This window comes from Amblyomma mixtum, chromosome 4 (genome assembly GCF_055824585.1).
Source record: "Amblyomma mixtum isolate Tamu chromosome 4, ASM5582458v1, whole genome shotgun sequence".
Classification (NCBI taxonomy): Eukaryota; Metazoa; Arthropoda; class Arachnida; order Ixodida; family Ixodidae; genus Amblyomma; species Amblyomma mixtum.
Window position 1 is genome coordinate 60,932,925 of NC_143015.1, and position 25,785 is coordinate 60,958,709.

The following is a 25,785-nucleotide window of genomic DNA, read 5'->3' on the forward strand; positions in this document are numbered from 1 at the left end:
GCTTATACTTGATGGTGTTATTAACGACTGTCGGCTAACTGAAGAAGTTACTTTGAGCAGAAGAGGCTTTCTTTGAGCTACCCGTGCTATCTATGAGCGTCACAACGTGATGCTTTTGGAAGTCAATTGTGAAGGGTAGCTTGTGTTTCTTGTAAAAAAGAACAAATAAAACGACTGTGTACAGCGCCAGAGCGAAAAAAGCAGTTGTTTACTTTCGCTCTCCTGACTGCCAGCCCGATCAGCACAGAATTATTTTCTGAAATGCAAATAGAATGTTGGGAAACATAAAGCTTGACGTCCCATCTGTTGTTGGCACACAGAGTCAAGATTAGAAACTTGTGCAACTTTGTTCGGCTGTATATTTTTTATTTTAAGAACGCTATCTACGCAGTAACTCACGTAAGGAAAAGCGAATCTCTTTGAAGAAGAAGCAACAAACAAAAAAAAAATGTAAAGACGTCGAATAAAGCATCGGGCTTGCAAAGAACGTGGCATTGTGAAAGCTGACTGCACGGCCGATTCTTCGCATTACTAAAAAAGCCTGTCTGTTGACATTGGTGAACGGTGACGGAGATTTAGAAAAGAAGAGAAATTAGGACAGCTAAGAAGGAGCGACCGAGAATTTCCTCAGACAGCTGTAAAAAAAAGGCGCCACTTTTACCCTCTTTTGAAACATACTGAATTCTAAAGTTTGGCGCGTTTTTGTACGCTGACATAGATTGATCTGATGCTCAAATCTATTTCCCGCATGCGAAAGTTATCCCGCCCTTTAGTCGACGTGAGGCAGACACAAAGAAGACTGAGAGCCGCATATGTCAAAATGTTGGTGAGAAGTTAAGCTTTGCGAAACTAGTTCGACTAACTGAAAAGAGGGGGACAAGTTTGAAGGTTTCAAAGAATTATTTTTCCAGCGGAAAAACTGCAATATATTAGCGCTTTTTACTTTGTTTACTCAGACCGATTGCTAATACCAAGCTAGTTGGTTCTCACTAAAGAGAAGGCAATTTAATTTAAAAGAACATAAAAAGAAAGCAAGGTTGCAGCTCCACTCTAGAAGAAGGAATAACTGGTGAACGGCCAAGCACGTTTGCCTAGGGAACGAGTTTTCACAATTGCTTTCAGTAACAAATAAAATCACAATGCTGACGCGTACATGGGTTTTAACCTAGCCTAATTATTACAATGAAGCCCAATATATTCTGATGCTCCAGCTTTGCATGAGATCTTCTCCATAAGAAAATTCGTAATATTGATACACGGCCACACAATTTATTTCTAGCCGCCGCGGTGGCTCAGAGGTTATGGTGCTCTGCTGCTTACCGAAAAGACGCGGGTTCGATCCCGGCCCCGACAGTCGAATTTCTAAGCAGGCGAAATTCTAGAGGCTCGTGTACTGTGAGATGTCAGTCCGCGTAAAGAACCCCAGGTGGTCGAAATTTCCGGAGCCCTTCAATACGGCGTCTCTCATTGCCTGAGTCACTTTGGGACGTTAAACCCCTATAAACCAAAACAAACAAAAACAATTTGTTTCTGAAAATGCACTCGTCTTATTTTGAGTCATATTCGTCAAAACAGAGCAGACATCAGGCAATACCTCAGCTAAAATAGGCTCTGCTAACAACCCACTTCATGCTAACTTTATTAAATTATTAAGTTCATGTAATTTTGTCTTTATACTGAAGCACTAAAACAAATGTTTTTTAGGTGCACTGGGAGTCATATTTTTAACATTCTTAGAAACATGAAGAAAATACTTTTTCCTTCTTAGAATATTGAATATATATTAAAAACCACTAAAAATATAATCAGTTCGGCTTAAGAAATGGCTAAAAGTCGGCTTGAACGGCAGAACTAATCACTGACCCGCTTACCCAACAGGTGAGTCGAAGACCCTTGTTATTGCTATGAGCATAAATAGCCCGATACCTTAAAAAACGCGGCGTTATCATCAATCAACACGTCGATGACGTTACAAAGCAAGATGTGACCACATAAAAAATGCCGACAGAGAGGGTTGTCAGTAAACTCGAAGTATTCCGACAAGCACAATACGTTGCTTTGCTTGCATATACTCCCCGAGAGACGACACATAAAATGGCCTGGTGAGGCGTGTCTGTCACAAACTGTGAGCCTGCAAATTGTCACATTTGTCACGACAGTGCGGGACCTGTCGCGTTCGAATCTGGGGGTGATCTAGAACCGAATTCATTGTCGTGAGTTGCGTCAGGCATTGGTCAGGAGCCGAACTGTCAACGAACAAATACATGGGCGTCTATGTGATCTGGTCGGCACTGCTCGTCGGGGTCCTTTTAGCTGGCATGTAATGTAATTGAGTGGTGCTTATCTCCCTGCTGAAAGTTACGATAAACGAAAGGACGACAGAAAAGTAAAAGTACTGACTATCCGCTGAATCCTGAATCCATGCAAGTGCACGTTAAAGATCCCCAGGTGGTCTAAATTATTCCGGAGACCTCCGCTACCTCACCTCTTTCTCTCTTTTTTATTTCACTCCCTCCTTTCTCACTTCCATTACCGCATGGTTCAGGTGTCCGCAGAGATATGTGAGACAGATACTGCGGCATTTCTTTTTCCTCACAAACCAACGAACCAACCAACTCGATTGTTCATCGGCAGCTTGAACTGTGCTGAAATTATGTTTTCGAGGACTGCCCATTCATTAGAATTCAACTCTACTTCGCACGAAATAGTTTCTTATTTACGAAAGTACACTTTTATTACATTGAAAATATGCTAAAATTGCATGTGTATATTTTCAATTATTTCAAACATGCCCTAAGCATGATAAATGTGAGATATTTTTGACAAACTTCTACAATATATAACGAATATCGAGCTTGTGAATTTAAGGAACCTATTTCTTGTATATATTTAGCGCACTAATATATATACAATATTGTCACAGATGGGTCCTTAATCAAAAAGGCTAGGCACAGGCCGCTAACAGAGAAGCAGAGTCCTAGCTCCGAGAGCACGCGAGTCCTTCACTTCTTCGTGATCTAGGCGCCGCCCGGGGACACCTGGCGGCATTATTCCCCTCCCCCCAAAAAAGAAAGCAAAAACGTGGGCGCACTTTGAGCGAAAGGGAGCAAGTAAGCAAGTTAACAAACGGTCACGTGCCGCTCAACAGCTGCAGCACAAATAAAAAAAAACGCGGAAGAGGCGACGCCCGTTACTGCGTAAAGTAAGGCTCCATGCGCAGTACGTGCACGACCTCGGGCTGAGATCAACGGCGCGAGCTCGGCAAAGTGCCATCGGGGAGGACCTCATACGTCACATCCGTGATGCAGCGCAGCACTGTGTACGGTCCAAAGTAGCGGCTCAGGAGCTTCTCCGACAGTCCTGGGCGACGTACAGGGATCCATACCCACACATTGTGGTCGGGGTGGTACTCTACGTGTCGATGTCGTTGGTTGTAGCGTTGTGCATCCGTGGCCTGCTGCCGTCGGATGTGCATACGGGCCAGTTGCCGGGCTTCCTCTGCGTGCTGGGTAAACTCTTCGGCACCTGACGTGAGTGCTTGGTCGGCAGGGGTGCACGGAAGCATGGCGTCGAGCATTGTTTGCACGTCACGCCCGTAGACGAGGCGAAACGGCGTAAACCGAGTCGTTTCCTGAATCGCCGTGTTATAGGCAAACGTCACGTCCGGGAGGATCTCGTCCCAGGTCCTGTGCTTTACGTCGACGTACATCGCTAGCATGTCCGCTAACGTTTTGTTGAGGCACTCCGTGAGCCCGTTTGACTGCGGGTGGTACGCAGTAGTCTTGCGGTGGGTCGTGTCACTCAGCTGGAACACATCGTGCAGGAGCTGTGCTGTAAACGCAGTGCCCCTATCGGTGATTACGGAGGACGGGGCGCCGTGTCGTAAAACGATGTGGTGCATGAAGAAATGCGCGATTTCAGAGGATGTACTGCGCGGCACCGCCTTTGTTTCCGCATAGCGCGTCAAATAATCAGTCGACACTATGACCCACTTATTGCCAGAAGATGATACAGGGAACGGGCCCAGGATATCAATGCCGACTTGGTCAAAAGGTGCGCGAGGTGGATCAATTGGATGGAGCAAACCTGCAGGCTTTAGCGGTGGTGACTTACGACGCTGGCACTCACGGCAACCTCTGACGTAGCGGTGGATGGTCGCTGCAAGTTTAGGCCAATAATAGGCCTGACGCACTCGAGCGAGCGTGCGTGAAAATCCCAAGTGGCCAGAGGTGGGCTCATCATTACACGCGGAAAGGATGTCGTCGCGGAGGTCTGATGGCACGACTAGAAGGTAGGTCCGGTCACCGTTGCTTGAGTTTTTCTTGTAGAGTACGCCATTGCGAATGCAAAAAGAAGATAAGTGGCGGGAAAAGGGTCGAGGTACGTTGGAAGCATGGCCCTCGAGGTGATCCATGACAGACTGCAGTTCAGCGTCAGCACGCTGCCTTGCCACCAAGTCCGAACTCCTGATCGCGGCTAGGAAATTATTGTCATCCTCTGTGCTGTCATCAGCTTGCTCGACGGGTGCGCGCGAGAGTGTATCTGCATCTTCGTGTTTACGTCCGGACATATAGACAATTGTATAATCAAATTCCTGAAGGCTAAGGCTCCAACGTGCTAGGCGGCCTGATGGGTCCCGGAGATTGGTCAGCCAGCACAAGGAATGGTGGTCTGTGACAACTTTCATATGGCGACCGTAGATATAAGGCCGAAATTTCATCGTGGCCTAGATGACAGCGAGGCACTCCTTTTCTGAGGTGGAGTTGTTGATTTCAGTTCGCGAGAGTGTGCGACTCGCATACGCAATCACACGTTCCACGCGTTTTTGATGCTGAACGAGGACGGCACCAAGCCCAATATTGCTAGCGTCGGTGTGTCTCTCGATAGCAGCCTCCTCATCAAAGTGAGCAAGCACAGGGGTAGTGTGCAGCCGTCGTCGCAGCTCTGTGAAAGCAGCCTGTTGCGCGGCAGTCCAGACAAGCAGTGTATCTTCACGCCTTAAACGGGTCAGTGGTTCAGCGATGTTGGAGAAGTCTGCGATGAAACGGCGGTAGTAGGCGCACAAACCGAAGAAGCGCTTGAGCGCTTTCTTTGTAGTAGGACGGGGAAAGTCGGCTCGGAAAAGTTTTCTCGAGATCGGGCCTTACACCGACGGCGCTCACAGCATGGCAGAGAAATTTGAGCTCTTTGTAGCCAAAGTGGCACTTCTCGGGTTTGAGGGTCAAGTCGGCCGATCACAGGGCATCCAGCATAGTCCGAAGGCGTTCAAAGTGTTGGTCGAAGGTTTCTGAAAACACCACCACTTCATATAAGTATCTAGGCAGGTTTGCCATTTGAGGCCAGCCAGGACAGTGTCCATCATCCTCTGAAACGTCGCCGGCGCTGAGCAAAGGCCGAAGGGACATACTTAAATTCATATAGGCCGTCGGGTGTGATGAATGCAGTTTTTTCGCGGTCTCGTTCATGTACCTCAATCTGCCAATATCCGCTCTTTAGGTCGATCGACGAAAAATACTTGGCGCGGCGAAGGCTGTCGAGTGAGTCGTCGATGCGAGGCAGCGGGTAGGCGTTTTTTTTTTGTTACGGCGTTCAGCTTACGGTAATCAACGCAAAAGCGCAATGTCCCATCCTTCTTCCTTACCAGAACAACAGGCGATGACCACGGGCTCTTAGAAGGCTCAATAATGCCGTCTGTAAGCATCTCCTTTACCTGCGTTAAGATGGTGTCGCGTTCCTTCGGGGAAATGCGGTACGGCTGCTGTCGCATGGGGCGAGCATCATCGGAAGTGATGATTCGATGCTGCGTGACCGCCGTCTGCCGCACTTTCGAGGAGGATGCGAAGCAGGTTTTGTATTGGAGTAGGAGGGCACGTAGGTCGCGCTGTTGAGTCGATGAGAGCCCGCAGCTAATATCGATGCGATCCAGGGACGTGTCCGGATGTACCATGGCCTCGGACGCAAAGCACTCAGAAACATCGGCCAATTGGTCAGCCCACGCGATGGTAATAGCTCTTAAAAGGCGACGTGGTTCTTTCGTAAAATTAGTAATGAGGAGCTCCAACTAACCGTTAAGGATGAGGACAAGGCTTCGGGCCGAGCAAATGTACGTGTCAACAGCAGGGAAAGGTTGCCCTCGGCGACTGCAGGTCCATCACGTAGCCCATCAACGCATTCGACGCTTGAAAAAACACTGGCCCGCGGCGGGATCAAAACAGTCTCAGTGGAAATACGAAGAACGGAGCTGCGTTTTCGAACGCCGGAGGCGTCGTCGGCTTTCGCTGTAGAAAACGTAACCGTTCTTTTCCGCATGTCGATAATGGCGCCATTTTCACGGAGAAATTCTACGCCCAAAATCAGGTCACGCGAACAGTTGCGGAGCACCAGACAGCTAACTATGAACGTCGAGTCGGTGATCTGGACCCTAGCCATGCACTGTCCAAGCGGAGTAATGATATGGCCCCCTGCCGTCCGGATCTGCACGCCAGAGCAGGAAGTCGTAACTTTCTTCATAAGCGCTGCCAATTTGCCGCTAATAATTGAAAACTCAGCTCCTGTGTCCACCAACGCGCTAATGCTGTGACCGTCGAGAAGCACGGGTATGTCGAGTGAGAATCGCTCCTTTAGTTCACCTGCTGTCGTCGACGTCGACAAAGCTCTATCATCGGATGTTGGCGTCGTCAGGGGGTCCTTACAGCATCGATATCCAGCGACCACGCCCCCAGAGGTCGCTGTCTTCAGTTTTCCCGGCGAGGACTGGGCGAGCGGTACGCTGTCGCTCGCGAAAAGTTCTGCGGATTCGGTGAAAATGATGACCGGCGAGTGGGCGTGATCAGGACGGACGGCGCGCCATGGACCACAAAGGTTATTGCTGCGTCACGTACTCTTCAATCGCAGGGGGCCGTTGAGCAAATCGGGGTCTTGGCGCATCGGAAGAAAAACCCTGCAGGCCAAGTTCACGACATGGGCACCGCCGGAACAGGTGACCGGGCTCCCCACAATGGAAACGCAAACGTCGTCGGTCAGGGCCAAGCCAGACGTCCGCTCTGCGCAGGGATCGTCGGTCACTCGGGATGTGCTGCCCTGGCTGCACGGAGGGTAGCGGGACGTCGTGATGGGCTTCAACAAACGCCGTTGCATTTGGGGCAGGGCGTCGTAAAGCGTCAGCATACGCCGTGCGGCAGTAGTCCGTCTGGATAGGCTGTGTAAATGCCGCTGGAATCGGGGCAGGGTGTCGCAGAGCTTCAGCGTACGTCAGGCGGTAGTAATCTCGCTGTATTCGCTGTGGTTCGCCGCGTAGTAACTGAGGCCTGATAGCCTACTGCACCTCGTCGCGGATAACGCCCATGCTGCGACGTACCACAGATCTTCTGCAGCTCCTCACTGACGGCAGTGCGGATCATGTCACGGAGGAAGTCGGTATTGGTGCTGAACGTAGGGAGAGACTTCGTAACAGAACCAGCAAGGACTGGCCGGTCGTACGCGGTGGAACGCTGCCGGAGGACCTGCTCCATCGTGACAGCTTCTGCTAGAAACTCGGCAGCAGTGCTTGGGGGGGCTGCGCACGAGGCCGGCACACCACGCATTAGGTGGCGCAGCTTTTTGGCTTCCGACATGGCTTGGTCAGCCCGTCGGAAGAGACGCGTCATGTATTCGACGTACATGGTAACCGTTTCGTTGGGCATCTGTATGTGGGACTGCAGGGCGCGTTCAGCTCGCTCCCGACGATCAGCGCTGACATACGCGGCGATCAATTGATGTCGGAACTCATGCCATGGCAAAAGAGCGTCCTCGAGGTTTTCGTACCACGTACGAGCACCGTCCTCCAAGCTGAAGAAAACGTTCCCTAGTTTGGCGGCGTCATCCCACTGGTTAAATGCGGCGACACGTTCAAACTGGAGGAGCCAATGTTCCACGTCCTCCAGCTGAGTCCCGTGAAAGGATTTTGGTAGCCGTGGGTTGTGGAGGGTGTAGTACGCGGCGCTTTGCATGACTGGTTGAGGGGCAGGCGCCGAGGTAGTGTCAAATGGCCTGAGCTCAGGAGGCAGCCGGCCAGGTGCCGATGTAGTCTCCAACAGCCCATGCTCGGGGGACAGTCCTACATTGCCGCGACTGACCCGATGCACTGGCGTGTCGATAGGGAGAGGTCTGAGGTCATCGGTGTTAGGAGGGGTGTGCGACATATTCCAGGGCGATGTACCCAGCGCACTCCACCACAAATGTCACAGATGGGTCCTTAATCAAAAAGGCTAGGCACAGGCCGCAAACAGAGAAGCAGAGTCCCAGTTCCGAGAGCCCACGAGTCCCTCACTTCTTCGTCCTCTAGGCGCCCCCCGTGGACACGTGGCGGCAATATCTTTAAAACGTAGCATGAATATCCTGCCGTATAGGTCAAATGTTTTAGGGGAATCCCCCAAGGTGGAGTAGAATTCTAATAAGGGAGTAATTACTCATTGGCATCCACCCAAGCGCAGCCATACGGCTACAAAGGAAAGCTATACAGCTTTCTCAGAAACTTCGTAGTTAAAGAAAAATTCGTCCTGGTCCGGGGTTCGAACCCGGAACCACCGCCACACCGGAGCAGTCGCTCTACCAATTGAGCTAACCGGGACGGCAAGCTTATGGTAGGGCGAGAGCGAATTGATCAGTAACTCGAAGTGGGAAGAGTGGGAAGTGGGAAGAGTGTAGCCGTATGGCTGCGCTTGGGTGGATGCCAATGAGTAATTACTCCCTTATTAGAATTCTACTCCACCTTGGGGGATTCCCCTAAAACATTTGACCAACACTCTTCCCACTTCGAGTTACTGATCAATTCGCTCTCGCCCTACCATAAGCTTGCCGTCCCGGTTAGCTCAATTGGTAGAGCGACTGCTCCGGTGTGGCGGTGGTTCCGGGTTCGAACCCCGGACCAGGACGAATTTTTCTTTAACTACGAAGTTTCTGAGAAAGCTGTATAGCTTTCCTTTGTAGCCGTATGGCTGCGCTTGGGTGGATGCCAATGAGTAATTACTCCCTTATTAGAATTCTACTCCACCTTGGGGGATTCCCCTAAAACATTTGACCAACACTCTTCCCACTTCGAGTTACTGATCAATTCGCTCTCGCCCTACCATAAGCTTGCCGTCCCGGTTAGCTCAATTGGTAGAGCGACTGCTCCGGTGTGGCGGTGGTTCCGGGTTCGAACCCCGGACCAGGACGAATTTTTCTTTAACTACGAAGTTTCTGAGAAAGCTGTATAGCTTTCCTTTGTAGCCGTATGGCTGCGCTTGGGTGGATGCCAATGAGTAATTACTCCCTTATTAGAATCCTGCCGTATATTATAAGCGTATTAAATTTTGCTAACGGCTGATATGAAGTCACTGTAAAATCAAATTCCACTGTCGATTACAACCAGACATGCGACCATTCTATATACATGTCGAGCACCAGTCAGCGTAGGTAAAAATAACGAGATATAAATTTATAATACATAGATTGAAAATTGCAAATTGTTTGTAATAACGTCCCAAAGAAATACTAGGGTACGACTTAGTGGTACGATGTATTCGACGCAGTTTGGTACAACGTACTGGAATTCTTTGGATTTAGAACAGAATGCAGGAGCCTTTTGCGGTTCCCCTATTTCTAAACAGGCCGCCAATTAAAGCCGGGATTGAACCCGGGTTCGGCAGCTCAGCAGCCGAGCGCTGTAACCACTCAGCCACTGCGGCAGAGCTGCAATATTTAAGAAATACCAAAAGTTCCAAATTTACTTTAATGTATCCATCAAAACTGATTATACCTAAGAATCTCGGTTAGCAGCGTTGTTGAAAATCAGATAATCGAGTAACAATAGAGGCTTTGAATAAAAATGAAAAGTGTTTTCTGCGTCAACTTGAGTAGAGTGTATTTTGAGGCAAAACAACTGACATGGCTTTGCTCTTGGAATAAGTATAAAGTGACTTTTTTTTTGTGCCGACTTTGGAGTTGGCTATGTCTTCACATTGTGCAGTTTACCTCTAGGCGCTCTTACCAGTAAAATATGTTGCCGCTATGCATTACTTGGAAGCGTTCTTGCGATTCGCCGCGCGTGCAAGTTGGTTGGTTGTTTTATGGGGTTTAACGTCCTAAAGCGACTCAGGCTATGAGGGACGCCGTAGCGAACGGCTCCGGAAATTTCGACCAACTGGGGTTCTTTAACGTGCACTGACATAGCACAGTACACGGGCCACTATAAATTCTCCCCCAAAGAAATTCAACCGCCGCGGCCGGAATCAAACCCGCGTCTTTCGCGTGCAAGTAATTGTTTATGAGCCAAAAAAAAAATGTAATGGTTTTCAATGAAAATGCCCCATTCCTGAAATCTTGAAGTGCGAGAATTTCATCCAAACACCGTTAGTTTGACCTGGAGGTAGATTTTAATACTTCTAAAGTAACTCAAATGCTCAGCTTAAGGCGAAAAAGTATGTGTGGATGGGACTTCCACAAATATTTCACGCACTAACAGGCATACTTTTATTTTTACATTTCCATACACGCAGTCTGTTGCAATCGCTTGGTCTCATTAGTGGGTTTCGGAAAAGACGCTAGTGTTCTTTCTTAGTTGAGCGATTGGAATACTTTTCTCTGATACGCTTATTCTTCGCGCTATTACTTCCTGCTGTCCGATCTCACAATGAATTGTGCACACAGTTCTTGTATGATTCTGGGGCACTGTGGCTGTCAAAGCGATCTGTCCTATAGAGAAGCAACAAAACAATCCGCCATAAAAGAAAAGATCAAGATAGATGCTAGGCAGTGGTGGATGTCGTCAAGCCCGAGGCGCCGGCTGACACAAGTCGGAAGTCAAGGCCGGAAGTGTTTACCCGAAACTATGTATCGCGGCGCCAAGAAGTCGCAGCGATTCTGGTGTGCGTGTAGTTCTTAGAAATGTGGGCATTTCTGCCTGGGTCAGCCGCTGAAAATCAATACTCGTGCTTGAGTCACGTGCGGCAAATAGGAAGGGACGGGAGAAAAATGGCACGGAGCTGAAGATTTGAAACACAGACACAAAATAACGACACATGAAAAGGCCGAGCGTGCATGTCTGTTGACAGTTTAGATGGCCGGTAGAGAATCAGAAACATACTGTGTCAAAAAAAAATCTTTCACAAATGATACTTGGCGGTGGTACCGAATTCAACTGAAAAACCTTGTTCTGGGCGCCACCGCAGTGATGGCAAGCAGCTTATGTCATTGCGTATTAAACAATTATGCCTGTAAAAAGGATGCTCCTTACGCTGAAAGGAATAACTTAATAACTTTACAACCAATCACGTACAATAACCTATACTACCTAGGTTGCGCCAGCGCACTCAGGTCAAGAGTATCAGCATTCTGCGTAACTAACATAACTATGGAGGCTGAAGTAGGCTTGTAACACGAGCTGTAATAAAAATGAAGATGTTGTTATGGGTCATTTGTTCAATCCCGGAGCATTAGCTTCACAATTTGAAATGCTGTATCCCTAACTCTAGTGCACACAAGGTCACCTTCAACAATGGGCGGCATTACAAAAGCTATTAAGTCGCACTGCGCCAGGCAATGACTGTAGGAGTGTTTTAGCATTGGCGACTTCTCCTATTCAAGCTGATGTGCGCGTGATAGTGTTAGCCAAGTCGAGAATGCCCACAAGAACGTTTCCTGTTTGAACAAATGCTGGCGAGTCACCTGTACCGGCGCCTTATAAACCATTCTACGCAATTCTTTGCTTGTCACACTGCCATATCGAAACCAGTGAGACACGCGTCGTCTGCACCACCGCCATTTGATACTGAAAAGCGTTTTGCATCGCTATCAGTACTATCAGTATCACCTTCAGAAGCCAGGTTAATTAGTAAATGACAAAACCTTGTATAGGCGGAGTTCCTGCGCAGGAGACACAACAGAGCAGCTATGTCGCAAGGCCAGCCTCGTGTAATTCAGAGGAGATGAAGAGGCTCGTTCTTGCCCGTATGTGTGGCGGGCTCTACTGCCGAACTCGCAGCACTATTCTAACAAATATTGAGGAATGACCTTGAGAGCTAAAAATATCATAAATACTTACCCAAGCCACACAGGTAATCAGACCAGTATGGCAAAAGAATGGTTTCACCCTGGTCTTTGGGAGAACCACACTTTGCCAATATGCTTCCAATATTGGGCTGATTACCTGTGCTGCTTGAGTAAAAAGATATCCTGACAAGTAAGTTTTATGTGATGTAATACGCCAGGACGCAATAACTGTAAAGGTTACGGTGGACGTGGTGTCGCTCAGTGCTGTGGACGGTCCACACGTTCGTACGTTCGCGCTATGAGGCGAGGGGACACTGGGAGCCGTCCATTTATCCGAGAGGGAGGACCTGCTAGGATGCTAGGAGAGGGAGGATGCTTCGCATTAATGAGCGCTGCACACGTGGGCTTCATTGCTGGCTGCGGTATCGGTCATTACTGACCTTATCCCGAAAAGCGAGCTTAGCAAGAAAAGGACAAGAGAATTCTGAACTTTCTTTTGTGAGTCGATGGGTAAAAGCTTGCAATAACAGGAATTTGCGAGAGGAAGTTTCAACGTCTCGACATCCCTATTACCATAAAAATTCGTACCCTCCTATTAAGGAGATAGCTGCTTAAGTAGCTGTCCCGCTATCCTGTTTCTGAATTCACACTTAAAACTCTCGTGCTCAAAACCAATCCTTAGGAGCATTTCAGTGGTGGTTGGAACGCCGCGTGGACTTGTGTAAGGTAATGTTTGATACTGGCGAATGAGTGTGAATTCTCGGAGGAAAAGGGTGCGGCAGTGTACAGGTACAAATTGGATTCGGCAATTGTATGAAGATATCCAATACTGTAAATAATAAACTCAAAGCTTGTGGGCCACAAAAAAACTCGTCTCTTAAATGAAAATTAAGAATAGGAGCGAATTTCAGGGCAAGTTAGTAAACCACTCGCACCCAGACTACCTTCGCAGTCGGCGGTAACTTTGACGCTAATGCTTTATATTTCTGTGGCCAGACAGTTTATGCAAAAGCGTCCTAGCTTTTATGGTTGCGTGCTTACCTGACGTGAGTTCAATTATCATAAAAAATCTATACTATCGAGTTTACTTGACACGAGTTCAATTACTACATACAATTTGTACTATCACTGTGAGAAGAACAGCGATAAATACAGCCAACGGTTGTGTTTGTTGTTGGAAGAAAAATTGAATTTTCATATTAGTCTAGGCACATTGATGCGCATTTTTCTCTTTCAAACGCCCTACCCTGACTGCGTATGTATGATACAGCGATGGAAATAAAGACTGCAGATTCACCGCGCCGACGAGTTAATCTATTATAGTATTCAGCGTGACAGCCAGAAAAGGCAAAAAGTATTTAATCGTCAGATGACAACCCTGTCTCAGAGAGACAAATGACAAAAAAACATAGTCAGCGATCGTTAAAAAGTTCACTTTGTCACCGTAGCGCCTCGCAAACTTCAAGAATGAGCATGAATGACAGTCTTATGGGTGGCAGCTCACTTAATAAGGAGGCTTTTAATCCGAGCAGCGCATTATGATTTAGCGATATGTAGCCTACTGTTTAAGTGAAAATCGACAGATCATCAATTCCAGATATACAGTACGCGTCGCTTTCCTTAATTTTTCTTCAATTGATAAGGGCATTATCAAATAATACACTAATAGCTTTTCCCATTTTTTTAGAGCTAATTCCATCCAAGCGTAGATTTGTCTCTATGGTTAGGTGATCATTCATGAAGATGGGCTTGTTATTGTTGTTAATAACTCTGAATCCGGTGCAGTTCAAACCGATGCGTGCGTTTTCCCTTGAGCAATAAATTCTGTTTTAAGGCGAAAGCATTTAATGGTCAGATTGTCATCCGTTAACAAAGCGTGTCACACGCGTTTAACACAGGAACTAAAAAAGACAGAAGAAAACTAATGGTGGCCTCAGACAGAAAAAGAAAAAGTGAACCTAGAAGGCAAGTTTCATAACTGTAGAATAATTAATTAAATAACTTTAGGAAAAATGTCGAAATTGCGTCGAAACTGGGCGGACGTCAAATAGCCACGGGAAGGGTGTGACATCACATTCATCGGAAGTCGTCACGGCATAGTAAAAATTGTCACAGAATCGTCCGAAAAACTTCGAATTTGTGCCAGACTAGATTAAAAAATTGTTAATTAAGCGTAATAAACACTTAAGATTTCCGAAAGATGTATTTTTGGTTGTCGATACAGCCAGGGGAACGGTGTGACGTAACATCCACCGAAAGTCGTCACCGCATAGTGTCCTCGGCTTTCGCCTCTCAACACTTTAGTTGCCAAAGTGCCCTCGCAACTTTTCCTTCCAGCGGTTAAAAACATGCTATATACGAAAGGCGTTCAATAAAGATTTCCCCTGACTAACTTCTGTTTATTGCAGGATGCGAAAACTGTGCAGGTGCAATGACTTATGCCGCGTTCGAACGTGCTCAAGTTCCAACGTGCAGCTCTGAACTAATAACGGTCTTCCTTTTGCAGGTGTTGAAGTAGTGTGACGTGTGATAATGGATGCAGTGGAATACAGAGCAGTCATCAAGTTCTTGTACTTGAAAGGCCGCACCCCAAAGGAGACGCTTGATGAGATAAAAGAGGTTTATGGGGAGGACTCCGCATCATATGATGTAGTGAAGAACTCGCATCGTCAATTCAAATGTGGTCGGACTTCGGTGGAAAGGCCTCCGATTGCAGTTAGACCCCACTCTGCTCTCGGCGAACACACAATCCAGCAAGTGGAGGCCGCCATTTTGCGAAATCGCCGCGTAACCATTCGAGACCTAGCCCAACACTAGACCCAACACTAAATGTCAAGATTAGTGTTGGGTCCGTGGAAAATATCATTTGGAACCATCTTCATATGCGTAACGTATCCGCTTGCTGATTCTCCGGCTGCTCATACCTTTGCAAAAGCAGGAACCAGTCGAATGCTCCGAGGTTCTTTTGACCATGTGCCATAGAAACCAGGAGGATTTTTTCAACACACTGATTACACAGGACAAAAGCTGGGTCCATCACTACGACCCGGAGACTACAGTCCACTCGGTGCAATGGAAGCACTTGGACTCACTGCCTCTAAAGAAGGCACGCGCCCAGCCCTCGGCGGCAAGGCCATGCTCACAGTCTTTTGGGACCAGCACGGAGTATTCTTGATGGATTTCCTAGCAAAGGGTGCCACGATTACAGGGCACCCTCAGCTGCCCGGGTTTGGCACCTGCTAGAAGCTGTAGCGGTTTAGAACGGCCTGCCTAGTGGAAGAAAGATCGAGCTTTACGGCGACCTACGGTCGCTTGCAATAATTTTCCACTCCACATTGTTGCCGTGAGGCAAAGCTAACCTAAAGAAAGAAAGCTTATTTGCGGCACTTGCCTTGTGTTAATCACTACCACGGGAGTTGCGTGAACCAAATGTATCTTTATAATTGATATTCTTCTAATCCTTGTGTGTGGTAACAAGAATATGCATTTTATAATAGGCAGCGGTCGGTTTCAAACCACCGTTCACTGTGTCTTCGATGCGAAGTAGGTTAGGCTTAGAACCTCCTAGCCTGCAGTTCGCTGCCGGCACACCGGCTGGCGGCAGATGGCTAAAATATGCATGTAACTTGCTTGGGTTCAAAATATTCTTGCTATTGCCGTTCTTGATATGTCGAATTATCGATATATGCAGCCCTATCGCGCTGCTCTTGACTTTGATGTTCCCTGGTTTCACTTTACAAGCGTCTATGGTTGAAGGTTTCATATTTATCAAAAGAGAAAATGTACACTGCGTAGTGTATGAGTAAGTGGTAAAGCGAGATCACATTGCTTAGTTAACATGTAATGCGAAGTAATCTCGATGCCAACGGTAGCCATCTGGGGCCAATGCCTTCAACAGCACATTACCCAGTCGCAAGTAATGACTGGCTTTGAACCCTTTACTTCTTTAGGTACCCGCTGCTCTATTAAATCCCGATGTTGAAAGGACAACTCTGTCATTTTTAGTTAAAAAATGCACAGTCACAGCAAATTGTGCTCGTCTTTCCGCTTTTAGTTTTTATCGGCCTTCGCACGTAGACACAGTGCGTTTCCTGATGGAGGGGGGCAATATGCGGTCTTCGATCCCGCAATTTGTACAGGTCCTCTGCTAGTTCTTTCTTCTCTACGCAATAGGTTTGTGGTTCAGCCGTCTGGTCTGTGATGAGTTCTTCTCTAAGCGCAAACATATATCCCGATTTTGGATGCAACGTGCTGCCACCATGCTTGATTTTTGCGATATAATTTAAACGTGAACATAAGGATGAAGCTTCTCGGTCCTCCATCAACAGACGTGCATACCCAGCCACTAGCTAGTTTGCGAGGCGTTAGTTTCTAGTTAGCTTTTTTGTTCCTGTTTCTCTGCGTGCTGCTTGACAGGAAGCCCACTGACAACATTTGTAATAATAAGGAGTCATCCAAGAAGGGTAATTTGTTGCGAGTTCCCTACACGTAAGTTCCAAATATAAGAATGAACTATTATATTTTTGTTGCTCCTCGTTAATAGCTTTGTTTTTTTTTTGTCTCTACGACGGTCCCGAGAAAAAAGGCAGTGCAAAATTTTTGAAAGGTATTTGGTACGCACACAGGCGCTGCGATCCTTGCTGGAGTAAATATATGATCTCATTACCATGGCGCTCTTCAGTGTAAGAAACTGCGTTGAATTCACAGTTTATTCTGTCTTGACACTCACTCTGAAGTATTGTTCTCCTTTTATTGTTTTCAAAGAAACATCGTTCAGTTGTAACAAATTTCTTGGCTATTAATGTGTTCTTATACAATACGGCAATTTATGGCCCACAATTTTTGATACGAGCTTTTGCTTCGTTTCATACCTTTTATAAGCGTTTAAGGGCATTTTTTTCTGGAGTTAGAGTACCAGTGTAAGTGATGTAGGCGTCAGAAGGCGCTACTTTTGAACTTAGTGCATCACGCAGGTTCAGTTTCTTTACGTTCCAGCCTTAAACTTCTGCACAAGGGCTCGCAAACTACTTGTTTGTATTTTACAGGAAGGCTTCTTCGATGAAGCAAAGGTTAAAAAAATCTCGTGCAGGATTTTAATTCTTTTTTTCAAAGAGAATCTACTTCACTTTTCTTAGGAAATGACTTGGCAATGTCTACGTAGCCACGAAGAAGCGACTTGAAATATTTGTGAGATGATAGATCGCTCATTATGTGTGTACAGCACCTGCAAAGGAGGACGGTGGGAGACTCACCCTTCGCCGCATCATAAAAAAGGTCTTCCTCGAGCTCCGTCTAGGCAAATGCCTTTACCCTCCCCCTCATCCATCACTCACGGTGCCGGAGGCTCGCCTTCTTCGGCACATCCAAATGAATGCAGTTATGACCCCGTCTCGCCTCTTTCTCTATCACTATCGATAGGACCTTTCCTGCCCCAACTGTCCCTGTATCTATGCGGGACAGGCCCATTGCCTCATCTATTGCCCGGCTGCTCAGCAGTCGGGTTCATACCCCCCACCTTCTTTATCCATCACCACCTGGCTCGACTGGCTTGGCGCTGAAGGGGAGGAAGAAAGAGCGAATTCTGGTCGCCCAGGCGGTTGACATGCTCAGCATGTAAATTATGGCCGAATAAAGGTCTTATACTACTGCTACTACATCCAGCCCATATATGTTTTATGCAGTAAAACCCATTGTTTACTTGTGGCCAACACAAGACCGAAAACTATCGCATTGTCCAGAATAGACATGCATTGCAAGAATGTTAATAAGTTCATTGAAGAGCACAATGAAAAAGTAGAAGAAGTGTGTTCTAAGAGAGCGGTGTGCTGGTTTATATCGGAAACAGCGGTGCCATAGTAGGCATCAACCACATAAAATTTCAAGATGTTACAGCTTCCATAACGAGACACCTTTAAGAACCTGCTTACTTTTCCAGTAGTTGCCCTTTTCTTTTGTTAACAGCCTTCCCCTAATTGCAAACAAAAGGAAACTTAAAGCCAGTGTGCCTACGATCAAACAACACAGGCCACTTACCGGACTTCTTAAGAAATTGCATTTCTGAAATTTTGAGGACGGAAATCAAAAAAAAAAACAAAAGGCAATGAAATATCTTCCTTTAAACAGATAAATCAAGAGCACCTTCAAGGCCGCGATTAAAGGAGGCAGAGCGGAAGCACCGCCGTATGTGAGGACTTCAGATTCATCCGGAGGCGTAGGCTTATGGGAGAGCTCTGCAACTCGCTTCGCGAGCATGCCGTCTTCTTCATCACAGTGTTTGTGTTGGTGCCCGTCCATGCTTCTGACCATGTCGTGTTTGTTATTTATCGCTGCAGTCAGATGGATAGCCTTCCTTCTACTTCCACCCTATGCCTTCCTGGTGGGGTGAGCCGTGGCTCAGTAGCTGTCGCAGTTAGCTGCTTTGGATGGCGGTTATTGGTGCGGTCTATGTTGGGTGCATTAGCGTATGGATATTCGTTCTCTTTCTACTTTATGACAATTGACGGGCCTCTGAGACACCCAACTTAGGGATCTTCCACCTTCTGTTTCCGTCTGCTCCGATACCCGCGTCTTCGGTTGCTGGTCTGCGTCGTCTGTGGCGCCCTGGACTAAAGCATCTTCCTTATCATACCTTCCAACCATGGTTATTTTTTCTTACTAGTTCATCACTGTGTGCGATCTTGTCACTACTTTTAATTCTCCTTGCTGGCGTGGTCCCACGACCATCTATTCTGAGCTGCTTTAGATTCTGCGCGCTCATAACTTGGCTCTCCTTCCGGCGTCCGGTTCTTCTCCTTGTCCACTGTCTAATAACTATTTCTTTACATGTCCTTCTACTGCCGCCGCTTGCTCCCGATTCCAGGGAGCGCGTTAAGTGATTCCCGGGACATGGATGAAAGATAAAGGCGGCGGCAACTACTCCTAAGAAAGATTACTAAAAAGATAACAAAGAAAGATAACAGCAACGTTCTTAGCAAAGCAAAAATACCCACCAGGGTCGTCTCTAGCAATTTGGTACATTTTTCTGGCGTTCACAATTGCCAAGTTGAGATTTCGTGTCTACAGCCATCCCCACTTTTCGTCCCTAGTGCCGATGTAGCAGCAGTTGATGGATTGATTCGAAAGGTTGACATATGTCATACCACTGTTGTAAAAGAAAACGAGTTTTGGCTGGGAAAAGTCCCGTTTTTCATACCCTCTAGGCAACTACCACTTTACAAAATATGTAGGCTCAATGCTGTAATAGTTGGAGGCCATAGTGACTACACTGTTGCTTTTAGACTTTAATAAAACACGCAGCCTACACTGCTGAAGCAAGGACCAATTTTTTCCTGGCTGCGTCTATTCCGTTGCTTTCTTTGGGCAGAGTGGACCCGTCCTAAACCATTTTTGGCGAATAGTTCCTGTAGCCCGAAATTGCTCCCGGCGGAGCGTTACAGAATGTCTTGACGGTTAAAAAAATTGCCAAACATATGAAATGGTCACTAAGCGTTGAAATCATCTTAGGCAACGAAAGGGCAACACGTGTTTTCAAAAGTCTCTTTTGTGTATGTCAAGGACTTTCCACAGTAGGTCTTAAATGCATTAGAGTAACCGTCTGCTCTGCAGAACATCCAGTTCTTATAATGAAAACTATTATAACCAGTTAACATCATACTATCGTCATATTCAGGATAGCTAGCGACAAGCGCAACAGTCTCTGAAGACACGCTGAGCATACAAAGTGGTTTCGTTCGGAAAAACTGTAAGGAACCATAAGATCAATGACGTGGAAGAGATTTTTTTTTTATTCGAGCTGTTTGCCATCAGGCATAATGAAAAGGAAAAAGAATTATAAAAAGGAGTGCAAACAAGCCTCGCTTAAAAAGCGGCAAAAGTTCGTGATATAGCGATTATCTAGAGTCCACTTGGTATAGTCGTCTGCAACGTCCCATCGCAGGCCAACCTTTCTTAGTAAACGTCGTCTCACGGAAGCTGTAGCCGGGCAAGTCTACAGCAAGTGTTTTTCATCACACTGGTCGGGCGCAGCACCACAATGGGGACACTTGTCTGTCACTTCGTAACGTTTGTCACGCCACCGATGACGCACAGAAGGAGTCAGAGCCGCTCCTGCCCGAATCCGGCGCACAGATACGTCCTCCTCCCGAGTGAGACTCCGGGGGAGAGGGTACGAACACGGAGGAATTAGAGCGCGTGTTCGCTGACGCAAAGACTGTTTCTCGGAAACATGGGACAGGAACGGATCTGAGGGAAGAGGGGAAGGTGGCGGGATATCGGATGTGTCAAGGTGTGTCATTGCATCCACATGAATATTATGCGGATCCTGGGCATGCCCGCGAATCCAGTGTATACGCACAGGACAGGGGTATTTTGTGCAAAGTTGGTGAATGGATTGTGTAACTTGGAATGTGCGCCGGACAGCCTTAAGCTGCTTAAGGGCGGCAAGGGAGTCGGTGTAAATGTGTACAATATCGAAAGTAGGTGCGAGTGGAAGGGAAGCAATGGCATTGTGTATCGCCTGAAGCTCCAAGGCCAGGAGGGAGCAAGTATCCGTGCTATATGTAGCGCGGGAGTTGAGATGAGGATGTGAGGGACTGTAAACTGCAGTAACTCCCTGCACTGCTGTGTGTGATGCATCGGTGTATATTATGCACCCTGAAGGAAGATGGGCGGCTGATATCGGCGTCGAAGCAGAGGGGCGATTGTCTGTGAGCTGACAGTATGACCATGGAGGAAGAGTCTGTAAACGATGAAGCTGAAGCGACATCTTGCGTGCTCTGTTTGCCTCACGCTGGTTGATAAGTTCACTTAATGTATTAAGTTGAGCGTACTCTTGCAGAATGGGTATGGGTGTGATACGCGGAAGATAAGTCATGGCGCGCATAGCCTCCCGATTGATTGATTCAAGGGAGTCCCACTGTCGGCGGGTGAGGCGATGAAATTGCGCTTGGTACACTATCCGCGGCTGAAGGATGGAGCGCACGAGCTGACGGGCAGTATAAAAACGCGCTCCGCCAGAGCGCATAGCTATGCGTCGAATCAGACCGAGAGTAGCGTGAGCCGATTTACGGGTCGCGTTTAGCCACGGAGTCCCAGTCCCAGATGTATGAAGTAGAAGACCTAGAACACGCACACTTTCAACGTGAGGAATTGGAGAATTGTCTACCATAAAGGTGAAAGGTGCTGCTTTCCGTAAGCCACTTCTGTTGCCAATGCGAATGAAACAAGATTTATTACACGAGAGGGTCAGACCCAAAGGGGGTAGTCGTGATGTTAAGGCATCCAGCGCTTGCTGGAGCGCCGACTGTTGCACAGACGCATCTGGATTACAGGATCACAAGGTTATGTCGTCGGCGTACGCAAGGACGCGCACAGAAGGAATTTTCTCTAGGCCTCGGACAAGAGGTATAAAAGTTACATTAAATAATGTGGGGGCGAGGACGGAGCCCTGGGGTACACCGCGGTTGGAGGTAAAGTGACCAAAAGGCTTCCCATGGATACGTACACTGAAGGTTCTGTTTGTTAAAATGAGTGAATTGAAAGGAGAAAGTGATGCGGGAGACCGAGATCTTGAAGGGTGCCAAGAATAGAAGAGTGTAGGACGTTGTCATATGCCTTTGTGATATCAGTCGCGATCACCGTACGAACAAGATGACTATGGGGAGAATGGTTTAGTACGTCCGCAGCCAAAAGAGCCAAACCGTCTTCTGTTCCAATGTGAGGGCGGAACCCAATTTGAGATTCTGGATAACAATCATTCGATTCCAGCCACCACGACAAGCGAGCTGCTAGAATGTGTTCATAAAGCTTGCAGATAGTAGGCGTAAGTGAAATAGGGCGGAGGGCCGAAAGAGAAACCGGCGGCTGACCTGATTTGGGGATTGGGACAACGATTGAATGTTTCTACTCTGCAGGAATAACTCCAGAATGCCACACCTCATTGAATGTATCAAGGAGGGAATGTAGAGCAGGTCCTTCCAAGTTGCGAAACAACGAGTTAGGCACACCGTCATGCCCGGGAGCAGTGCTTGTTTTGAGACGATCTATGGAGGCCAGCAATTCTGCCATGGTAAAATCTGAAGTAACCTCATCAGGGGGCTCAGAAATCGATAATATGGGAGAAGGGGTAGGGAGGCAGTCATGATGTGGGAAAAACTGACGGGCTGCTTGTTGTGCAAATGAAGTTTCATCCACATTCAGAGCCAAGCGAATGCTTTCGGTATAATCAGCTACTTGAGAAGTGCGTTCCATGGCGTGAAATACCTGCCAAAGATGTCTATTACCCTGTGTAGAGGAGAGGCGGGCACGCCATGCAGCCCAGCGTTGTCTGCTAAGTCGCTTTGAGCAGCGCCGCGCACGTGCACTAGCCCGATGAAGAGCTGGAAGAGCTGAAGGGTCGTCAGGATTACGAGAAGCATAATGATCCGCCCTGCGACGAAGAGCCCAGAGATTAAGGAGATACATGTCCGGGTTCGGATCATCCTCATTTACAGTAGTGGCGAATGTATGAGTCGACAAAACAGCTGAGAGGATAGACAGAACAGTAGATGGGTTCAGCGTAGACAACCTATTATCTGCGCGTACGGAATCCCATGATGTAAAGCGCACGCTGCGGCGTATTTTCCGGAGACGCGAAGTTGTGATGGAGATTAAAATAGCGCTGTGATCACTGCCCCAAGTGTCTGGTTCAACATTCCAACGAGGGTAGCCGGGCCGTAACCACCAAGACAAATCACGCGAATACGGACCACCCCAATGGCGCGTTGAAGTTTGCGGTTGATTTAGTAGTTGAAATGAATGATCTAGAAAGGTGCCATGAATGTGACCACCCGGGAGGAATCCAAAGGGTAGCCCCACGATGTGTGAGCGCCGTTGAAATCTCCGCCAACTAAAATAGGGGTGCCCGAGTAGTTATTACGGAGAAAACGAATCCAACCTAGGTTGAGAGACACTGTTCCCGGACGACCATAGAAAGATACAAGTATCAGTGGTGTATGTGAAGGTTTTACGAGAAGGCCAACGACCTCCTGGCGAGTGTTGCACCACCGTGAAAGATCGATCGGTGTATGGGGAACCGAACGCTGAACATAAATTGCAGATTTACCGGGATGGAGGGAGGAAGCGATGCAGCGGCGATCAGGGATGGAAGGAGAATGGTACGCGCAGAAACCAGAGAGGCGAGGAAGGGAATTGTGCTCTTGAAGAAGGAAGGCCCAGGCCTTGAGTTTGCCGTCACGCAGGCGGATGTTCACTTCAGATGACTTATTGGCAAAGCCACGGCAGTTTCATTGCACCACCAGAGATGATGCACTAGCCATGGCGAGGCCGAAGAGCTTCAACGATCAGGGTGGTCAACTGCTGCATGAGTGCCATTATTTTCTCCACTGCCGGGGAGTGCACATTAGATGGGACCTCGGCGCCGTTATGTGGCTCAGTGCTGTTTGGAGATGATTCGTGAGGAGGTAGCTCGTTCGCTATGTTTCTTCGAGATGGCTGTGAGCGCCGCTGTTCTCGACGCTTAGTGAGATCCTCTAAGTGGCGACGAGCCTCTGCGATGGCATTGTCCGTGGCTTTACGTATTGATGTGGGCTTCCTTCCTCGACGGTGAACAGCTTGTGCGTAGGAAAGTGGCTGAGCAGGCACTTTGATAGTCGGGGAGTCAGGTGTAGGAAGTGCAGGGAAGTCGTCTTCAGCACACGCTAGGGCAGCGAAGCGATTGCTTGTGCTGATGCCAGTGCTCTCGGACGGCTTGTTCGACTTCTCCGCCTTCTTCTTTGGACAATTAGGAGAACAAATGTCGTGGCCTGGTAATTTGCACAGGGCACAAAGGCCTGCTGTCTGGTCCATATCGGCCACTGCTGCAGGATTGGGGCAGGTAGTCTGCATATGCCCTTCTTTATGACAGTGGTAGCAAAAGATACGGCGTGGACGGAAGGGCTGCGGCTTGACAATGGCGCCGTAATAGGTCATGTAGTCTTGTAGATTGGACGGGCCTTGAAGGGTGAGGAGGTACGTGCCCCGGCGCCCCATAGGCCGGACATGGAGTACTGTGTGTGTAGAACAACGGATATTTGTTCTCACTTCCTGGGGAGGGCTAGTGCTGTCGAGGTGGTAGACGATGCATCGGAGGGTGTCAGGCCCGGATGCATAATAGACTTCTACGGGGACATGTTTGCTTGAGTCCAGGGGGACCTGCGTCACACTGCACATTTTCTCAGCGGCCGCTAAGGTTGGTAAGTTCACTGTGATAGTGTTGGAAGAACGATGCACAACAAATCCACAATAGTTAGACGAGCCGAGAACGTGATCAATAGTGGCCTGAACATAACGGGGAGGGATGGCAGTAATGTCAAACCGCAATGTAGGCTTGATGGTGACGCGGAACAGTTTTGGGGTCGGTAGAAGCGCACCTGAGGCGCTACTCACCGGTGGTGTCAGTTGAGGTGGCAGGGGCTCAGTCGGTTCAATCTGTACGGGTGGCCTTGGTAAGGAAGACGCAACTGGTTCTACAGGCGCAGTTCCTTGCGGTAGCTGACGAGGTGTCACGGGCTCAACCGGTACAGTTGACCTTGGAAGGGGAGACGAAACTGCAGCCACGGGAACAGTTCCTTGTGGCAATGCGAGAGACACGGGGGCGGTGGTGCAGTCCATATCGCAAGTCGCAGAATCGGAAGACGCTCCAGCGGGCAAGTCTGTAGCCGCCGAGCCATGCACTAACGTGGAGGCAGCAGGCGGCCGCGTGGCCGCCACCAATGACGCCGAATCCATGCCACAGGCGCGCAGCGCGGCCTCGCTCAGCAGCGCCGAGCTAAGCCTAGCTTGCGCCTGGGGTTGTCGGTTATGTTTTCGTACTTGAGATGTCGCCCACCTTGCCGGAAATCTGTCCAGAGTGGTGTCCTTGACCTCCGGTGGTACAGAAGGCAGTTCGTAGACTCCAGAAGATGTCCGTGAACAAGAGAAACGAGAATGAAACACGGAGCTCAGAACAAACACGTCTCAGCTCGGGCTTCTTCTTCTTCCTCCTGACGTGGAATAGATAGGCGCCGTTGTCAAAGCGTACTATAACAAGTACAGCAGCATATAGTTCATCATAGCGCAAACAATAGAAAATTAGCGAGACACTTTGGAAGTTCTAACGTGTGGTTGGCCAAAGCCTTGTGGTCAACCCACTACCGCTTCCCCGAATCGCTTGGAGAGGAATCACTGGGTCGCTTCGGAGCCATGCGTCTCACTCGGCTGGAAGAGACGTCTGGTGGAGGAGCGGCGGTGCCGCTGCCAACGCCGACGCGTGCGCGCTCGTTCTCCCGCTACTGTGTGACGCCACCGTTTCTATGCAAAGCTGCGCCCCCCCCCCCCCCCCCGTAAGGAGGAGAGGAGGTTGCGCCGCTGCCCGGAGGAGAGGCCACAATTCGCACGATTCCAGAAGCCTGACACCTCTGCTGACAACATTCTGTCGAAACGATGAGCCATTAAAGGCTTTCGCCTTAAGAGTGCGAGACATTCAAAGCATATTCAAAGCTTTCCTTTTTCGTGCTGGTTTATACTTGAAACTAGCATAACATGTACATAAACGCGGCCGGTAGAAAATTACAAGCCAGCGACTACCGGCGCAGCTCATGGGAAACAAACATCTTGGCGTCGGCCGATTCCCCAGTGACAAAAGCATGACCGACTTTTCAACAATTTACCAATCTTTCAGGTTGAAATAATAAAACATTACCTGTGCTTTTAAACGTACGTTCGGCGCTAATGGGTTAAGAATAGAGAGGAATAAATATT

At 48.1% G+C, this 25,785-nt stretch overlaps 1 pseudogene; it reads right to left on the minus strand.

The window, feature by feature from the left end:
* Positions 1 to 3,244: 3,244 nt before the first annotated feature.
* On the minus strand, positions 3,245 to 7,400 carry LOC149346587 (uncharacterized; annotated as a pseudogene).
* Between the last annotated feature and the right edge of the window lie 18,385 nt (positions 7,401 to 25,785).